Genomic DNA, 7,645 nt, shown 5'->3' with positions numbered 1-7,645 from the left:
TTAGCTGTAGATGCGGTTGGTACACCGCCCATGAATAATAGCTAGATGACATATATCCTTATCTACTCTAGTTCGTGGCTCAATTAGTATGCCACCTTAGTTAGTTAAGTTTGGTTTGAGACCCATATATAGGGTTCTTCTATTTCTATGTACTAGAGTTCTTTTGGCTTACACAACTAAGAAGAGGAAAACTGTTTTCAACCTCCACCTATGTGTATATTCCCCCATGGTGCAAATAAGAAAGCTACAAGTGAGACTCCTTCCTTCTCTCCCACAATCTTGACATGGTATCAGAGCCTTGTTCGTGGTGAGGAGCTCAAGAAAGCAAACCAAGTTTGTGGTGTTCTGGTAAGAGGACCAGTGTTGCTTTCATTTTTCTGTTTTGGGAGCAAGTCTCTGCAGGTAGCACAGCCAGAAAGTGCAAGAGTGCATTGTCTCAGATTGAGACGCCCTTCGCGGTGTAGCAAGAGGATAGTATATACTAGGGACAGGGCTTTAGCCCTTGGTTGCTCTGTTTTTTTTATTTGAGGCCATTTCGGGGCCTATTTTGGAGGTGGAAGTTTTCTGCATGCACTCAGGAAAAGGCTCAGTTTTATGCTGTGCGACCACTGTTCTACAGGTCGATGAAAAGTTACTATAGAAATTGCATCGTATGCCTATGTGTAGAGACATTGGGAGTTATAGAATCATCCTTGTTGCTTGTTAATGCAAAATCGTCACTAGGAAGTGACTGTGTGGTCAAATACCACTTTCGTCAGTTTTGCAGATTTGCCCTTGTGAGGCTGAAGTTGTGTTCTTTGCAGTGATAGAATTTTTTGCAGTGTTCTGTAATGGCATCTGATTCTCTTTCACAGATTGTCATTGAAAAGCTTGACAAGAACAACTTCCAAGCATGGAAGTTTAGAATGACGAATTTCCTTATGGGAAAATGATATTGGGAATTCGTTGCAGGAAATGAAGAAGAACCAGTTCTTCCTGATGTTTCCAATCAACAAATGCAGGCATTTAAAGCATAGCATGAGAGAGCTAGGAAAGTTATGTACTGGCTATCTATCAGCATTTCAGACTCTATGATTGTGCATATTCAAGATGCAAGTATGCCAAAGGAGGCATGGGATACTTTGTCAAAAATGTATAGCACAAATACGCAAGCTAGGAAAATGCAGCTCAAGCAAGAGTTGCACAATGTACAAAGAGAAAGTATGAGCATCAATGACTACCACATGAAGGTGAAGAAGATTGCAGATGCACTTGCTTCCATTGGGTCGCTAGTGGAAGATGATGATTTAATTTCTGTGACCTTGAATGGTCTAGGAAAGAATTATGCACAGTTCCGAACATCCATTTCGCTCCGTGAAAGATTTTCTGATTTTGAGGAGTTGATTGCTCTTCTAATTTCTAAGGAGCAGAGAAATGGTGGTGTATCTTCTTCAGGAGGAACTTCAAAAGAAGCTGTCTTCTACTCAAATACTGGAAAAGGTAGAGGCAGAGGTAGAGGAGGCCAATCTGGAGGCTGTGGTAGAAATCAAAATATGCAGCAAGCTCAAGAAAACCAGTCCTATGGAGGAGGACGCGGTAACTCTAGAGGCAGGGGGAGCCAAAGAGATCGTGGTGGATGGCAAAGAGGGCAAAATGCAAATAGCAATGTTGAATGCTACTACTGTGGTAAAATGGGTCATATGGCTAAAGACTACTATAAAAAGCAGAATGACATCATGAATGGAAAATTGCAACAAGGGAATTATGCATCTTCTAATAGATAGGGTGATGACAGAAATGAGCATTTCTTTATGGTGCAGTACATGACCAATTCTGTAACAAGTACAGAAGAAAGAAACGATGTGTGGTATGTTGACTCAGGTGCATCAAACCACATGACAGGTCATGCAGAATGGATGCAGGATGCAAGGAAAATGGAAAAACTAGGATTTGTGGAGACTGGTGATGATACTGCACATCCTATTGTGCAGATTGGAAAATTTCCTTTGTCTATGCAGGATGGGAAAAAGAAATACCTGTCGGATGTATTTCATGTCCCGAATATCACCAAGAACCTAGTTTTTGTTGGTCAAATGGTTGAGCAGGGCTTGCAGGTCAGATTTAATTCTCATGGATGCTTTGTTGAGGATATGAAAAATAAAGGTCACTTGATAGAAAAAGGAAAGAAGAAGGGCAGAATGTTTACGTTGGATGTAGACATGCCTAAATTGAGTGCAGCAATGTTTGCACATGGGACCGGTGTAGTTGCAGATATTGATATCTGGCATAAACGCATTGGTCATGTTAATGTACAGCGACTTAAATCAATGCAAGCCCAAAATATTGTTGCAAGATTGCCTAAATTCAAGGTTGCAAAAATGCATAAGGTATGTGAAGCCTATCAATTTGGAAAACATGCAAGGAAACCATTTCCTATACATGTTCAAGAGAGTAAGAAGCCATTGGAATTAATCCACTCTGATATGTGGACTACTAAAGCTACATCTCTTGGAGGCTATCATTATTTTATCACTTTTATTGATGACTATAGTAGAAAAGTTTGGGTGTATTTTATGAAAAAGAAAAGTGAAGTTTTTGGGCATTTCAAAACTCTTAAAGCTATGGTTGAAAAAGAAACAGACCTGCAAATAAAATGCCTAAGGTCAGATGGAGGGGGAGAGTACCTCTCAAATGAGTTTGCAAGGTTCCTGCAGGAGCATGGCATAAAGCAGCAATATTCATGCAGTCATACCCCACAACAAAATGGAATTGCAGAAGAAAAAGCAGGCATATTGGAGAGGTATCTCGTGCCATGCTCAACGAAAAAGACTTGCCAGATTTTTACTGGGCTGAAGCAGTTACTACAGTAGTCTACATAATGAACAGGACTCCCACTGCAGCAATACATGGGATGACTCCAGAGGAGAGGTATACTGGTAGGAAACCAGATATTTCTCATTTGAAGATTTTTTGTTGCATTGCCTATGTTCATGTGCCAGATGAGTTGAGATCCAAGTTGGATCCAAAAGCTGAGAAGTGCATCTTTATTGGTTACTCTCTGCAAGCAGAAAGGGTATAGATGCTATAACCCTTCTACTCGTAAGTTTACAGTGAGCAAAGATGTTGTTTTTTATGAGATGAGTAGCTGGTATAAACCAGTAAATGTGATTGATGATGTAGATGCATAAAATGGTAATGCTGCACAGAATTCACAGCAGCAGTCACAAAATATTAGTGTCCTCTAGCAGTGGTTCACATTCTTCGCCATGGACAGGCAAATTGAGATCAGGAGAATCTTCTCAAAGCAATGCAGATAGTGGTATGTAGGTATCACGAAAAGGAAAAGAGAAGGTAGATCAGCCCATGTTTGATGTGAATGCAGGTCACTCTTATGTGGATGGTGAATCTAGTGGCTCAAAACAAAGCATTGATTATGAGTTGAGTATTCCTTCTATTGTTACACCTGGAGTAAGGAAGACCAGGGATGTTTTGAGAGAACCTGGGAGTGAACCTACTCTGCGCAGGTCTACCAGAGCTAGGTATCCTGTGGATAGGCTGAAATATGATGGATTTACAGCCATTCACTATGCCTATATGGTCAAAGTAATACAAGAACCAGAACCCACTTCTTTTGAGCAAGCCATGGGAAAAGAAAAATGGGAAAAATCCATGGATGAAGAAATGGATGCCTTGGAAGCAAATGCTACATGGGAATTGGTACCTTTGCCTAAAGATAAGAATGCAATTGGTTGTAAGTGGGTTTATAAGGTGAAGCACAATGCAGATGGTTCTGTGAATAGATACAAGGCAAGATTAGTAGTCAAGGGGTATGCACAAACATATGGCATTGATTATGAAGAAACATTCAGTCCGGTTGCAAGGATGGCAACCGTAAGAGCAGTCATTGCTATGGCTGCATCAAAGGGATGGTCTTTACATCAAATGGATGTAAAGAATGCCTTCTTGCATTGTGATTTGCAAGAAGAGGTCTATATAGAGTAGCCACCAGGTTATGTGCATGCTGTTCATCCTGAGTTTGTTTGCAGGTTGAAGAAAGCCTTGTATGGCTTGAAGCAAGCACCTAGAGCATGATCTGACAAGATAGGACAGTATCTTGTCACTATTAGCTTTCAGATTTCCCAGGCAGATTTCTCACTTTATGTGAGAAAAACAGAGAAAGATATTGTGCTACTTGTCATTTATGTTGATGATTTGATTATGACAGGTGACAGTGATGAAGATATCCTTCATGTGAAAATGCTATTGAAACAGAAGTTTGAGATGAAGGTTTTGGGAGAGCTGCATTATTTCTTGGGCATTGAGGTGATTAGATCACCAAGTGGGATACGGCTCTTGCAGAGGCAGTATGGATTGGACATGCTGTCCAAATATGGGATGAGAGGCTGTAAGCCTATTTCAGTTCCTTTGGAGCAGAATGTGAAGCTGAGCGTTAATGCAGGTGAGCTTCTGGAAGACCCTACTATGTACAGACCCTACTTGGCAAATAACCCAGTCTATCATGCTAGAACAAAGCACATTGAGGTGCATTATCACTATGTGCGGGAGAGGGTTTTACTAGGTCTTATTGATCTAGTTTATGTCAGCACAGAGGATCAGGTAGCTGACATATTTACAAAGGCATTGGGCACAGAGAAGCTGCACAAGTTCAGAGACCTGCTTGGTGTGCAGGAATTGGGATTGAGCTTGAAGGGGAGTGTTGAGATATCGAGCTCCACTCATGATATGCCAGGGTGACCATTGTGCATTTATGTCACCGACTTGTTAGCTATAGATGCGGTTGGTACACCGCCCATGAATAATAGCTAGATGACATATATCCTTATCTACTCTAGTTCGTGGCTCAGTTAGTATGCCACCTTAGTTAGTTAAGTTTGGTTTGAGACCCATATATAGGGTTCTTCTATTTCTATGTACTAGAGTTCTTTTGGCTTACATAACTAAGAAGAGGAAAACTGTTTTCAGCCTCCACCTGTGTGTATATTCCCCCATTATGCAAGCAAGAAAGCTACAAGTGAGACTCCTTCCTTCTCTCCCACAATCTTGACAACAACATACCCATGACACCCAACGCAACACCAATCAAGCAGGGACCATATCCCATGAATCCAAATTACACCCATGCTGTCAAGGAAGAAATCGACAAGCTAATGAGAGTAGGATTTATCTACGAAATTGAACACACAGACTGGGCTTTCCCCATAGTCATTATATTAAAGAATAATGAAAATATTAGAGTGTGTGTCAATTACAAGAAGGTAAATGCAGCTACAAAGAGAGATAACTACCCACTGCCATACACTGAGCATACTAGCATGCGAGTGTTGGTATGGTTATTAAAGACCCTCAACGTAGAGTCGTTATGAAAATGGAAGTTTATTTATGCACATCTTTTACTAATAATATGGTTGAATACAAGGCTTTAATCATGGGGTTGAAAATAGCAGCGTAGTGATATCTGCCATTTATTGGTGAAATGTGATTTGCAACTAGTGATTAACCACTTAAATGGGACCTAAAGTGTGAGGGTCCCTATGCTACGGATGTATCACCATACCACCTTGGATATACTTGAGATTTTTTAGACAGTGACTTATCAGCCGGTTCCTTGTTAGTGGTATTGCTTTGCAGATTCATTGGCAAATTATGCCTTTGTTGAGGACGTATTTCTCAATTGTGGTCCTGAGGGATTATTAGAATTTCCCAATCTTATTAGCCCAGGACTACTATGGGGACTGCTTAATTACTGGCATGTCTTGTTATGGCCACCGATGGTTAGTATGGGTGATGAGTCAGGTAGTGATTGACCATCTTCATACTCTTTCATGGACGCATCGTTAAACGACATATTCGTCAGACACCCCTTGTCATTATGCAGAGGGCCTAACAAATAATTTGATGCATTTAGTATAGGGCCTGAGTGGCTCATCCCTTGTTCTAGTTTTATATTTTTTCATGATTTATGTGGGGACCAAGGGTTTGTTTTCAGTAGTAGGTTACTAAATGGTGTGCTTTATAGTTATATTTTTGTAAGGCTAAGTGGGCCATTTCTTTTGTAGTATAATATTTATTTTTGTTAGGCCAAGAGGTCCATTTATTTTATAGTGAATTGGTTTATTTTGCTATGCCAAGAGGGCCATGTGTTTGCTTGGTGCGGGTGCGGCTAATGGTTGCTTATCTTAGTATTGCACTAGATAGGTCTAAAGGAGTACCTGAAGAAGGGAGCCTTTTGCTGTGCTAAAGCTTCGTGTGGCCAAATCTAGGTGCTATTCTTCATTTTTGAGTTTCTACACCTTAATCTAAATGTATATGTGTTTGTGGAGAATTTTCTTTTTGGGGACCGGCATTCTAGGAATGAAGTCCCAAGGTTTGATTGGGTATATTTGGGGGAGGTCTGAGTAGTTGGCCGCCTCATGTGAAGACATTGTCAAGCACTCTAAGAGCTATTTTTGAGAGTAGTCCTTAGTGACCTTGTCTTGCTTAGCCTGCTAGACAAATGTTTCTGGGAGCTTCTATTAGTTGTGAGGCAAATATAGAAGCATGCCAAATAAAAGAAAGAGATGAAACATTGAATATATTTGAAAAACCCTATATAAAATAAAAATGTGTATAAAAAGGGATTCTAATCCCTAAAATAAGAAAATACAAGAAATAAAATTCCCATTGTGGATGATCATTGCCTTGTGAAGGCCTAGTAGGTTCCTTGGGATGAGTCAGAACCCCAATGCCTTGTCTTCCTACGGTAGCCAAAAAAATCAATAAAGGATGGTTGGAGTGAAAATAAAAGTGAGCGAAAAAAACGGATTTAGTATTGCCTCACAAGAGTTGGTAGGTTCTTGGGTGCCGATAGGACCTAAGGCCGATGCCCTGTTCTCCTTATGTCACAATATGCTCAGCTCCTTCCTCTTTACACACCTGAGGTATTAAGTCCTAAAGTATAAAAAAGTAATAAATCAAGTAATTGCAAGTTAAAAACCAGGCTATCGGAGTCCTCGCCTAGTAGGAGTTCCCGGTCCAGTTGTCCTAGATCAGGTAGTAGTAGGTCAGACCACCACTTAGGATGATGCTTTTGATAGTTCTATTTAGCTATTTATGTTGGAGCAGTTGGTTTGCAATTGACTATGGCTCTTTGTCTCGCCTATTCCTTGTGGATCTTCATACCTTGATTTTGTCAAGGGATAGGGTGAGAGTTGTGTTTGTGTTTTGTTGTGTATTTTCTTTGTAGCAGCTTGATACTCTTTATGGTTTCTTTATGTGTAGATCAGTTTATGGATTCGACGAGATGAATCACCCTACCCATGCTTACCAATGAGAGTGGGATTTTATTATCAGAAAAGAGCTAGAAATGTGTCAAATTCTATCAATTTGAAGCAAAAATTAAAGCTTGGTGGAAGTGGGGGATTCATATTTGACCATTTTAAGCAATCCTAGAAGGCAAATTTTAAATTTCCTTTAAAAGAAAGATCTCATAACAGTCTCAGATTTTTGATAATTTTTTAAGGTGATGAAATGAAGTTGAACAAGTTGCAAGGAGTGTGGGACTCTGAGATGGTCAGGTATCATTCAGTGCTAGTCTCCCTTTCAATCAACAAAATGTCACTGGGAAACTAACCCAATGGATTCTCATGATATAGGAGTTTGAATACAT

This window comes from Lygodium microphyllum, chromosome 13 (assembly GCF_053477565.2).
Source record: "Lygodium microphyllum isolate KBCC chromosome 13, Lygodium_microphyllum_v1.1.10, whole genome shotgun sequence".
NCBI lineage: Eukaryota > Viridiplantae > Streptophyta > Polypodiopsida > Schizaeales > Lygodiaceae > Lygodium > Lygodium microphyllum.
Note: the sequence above shows the minus strand (reverse complement) of the source record.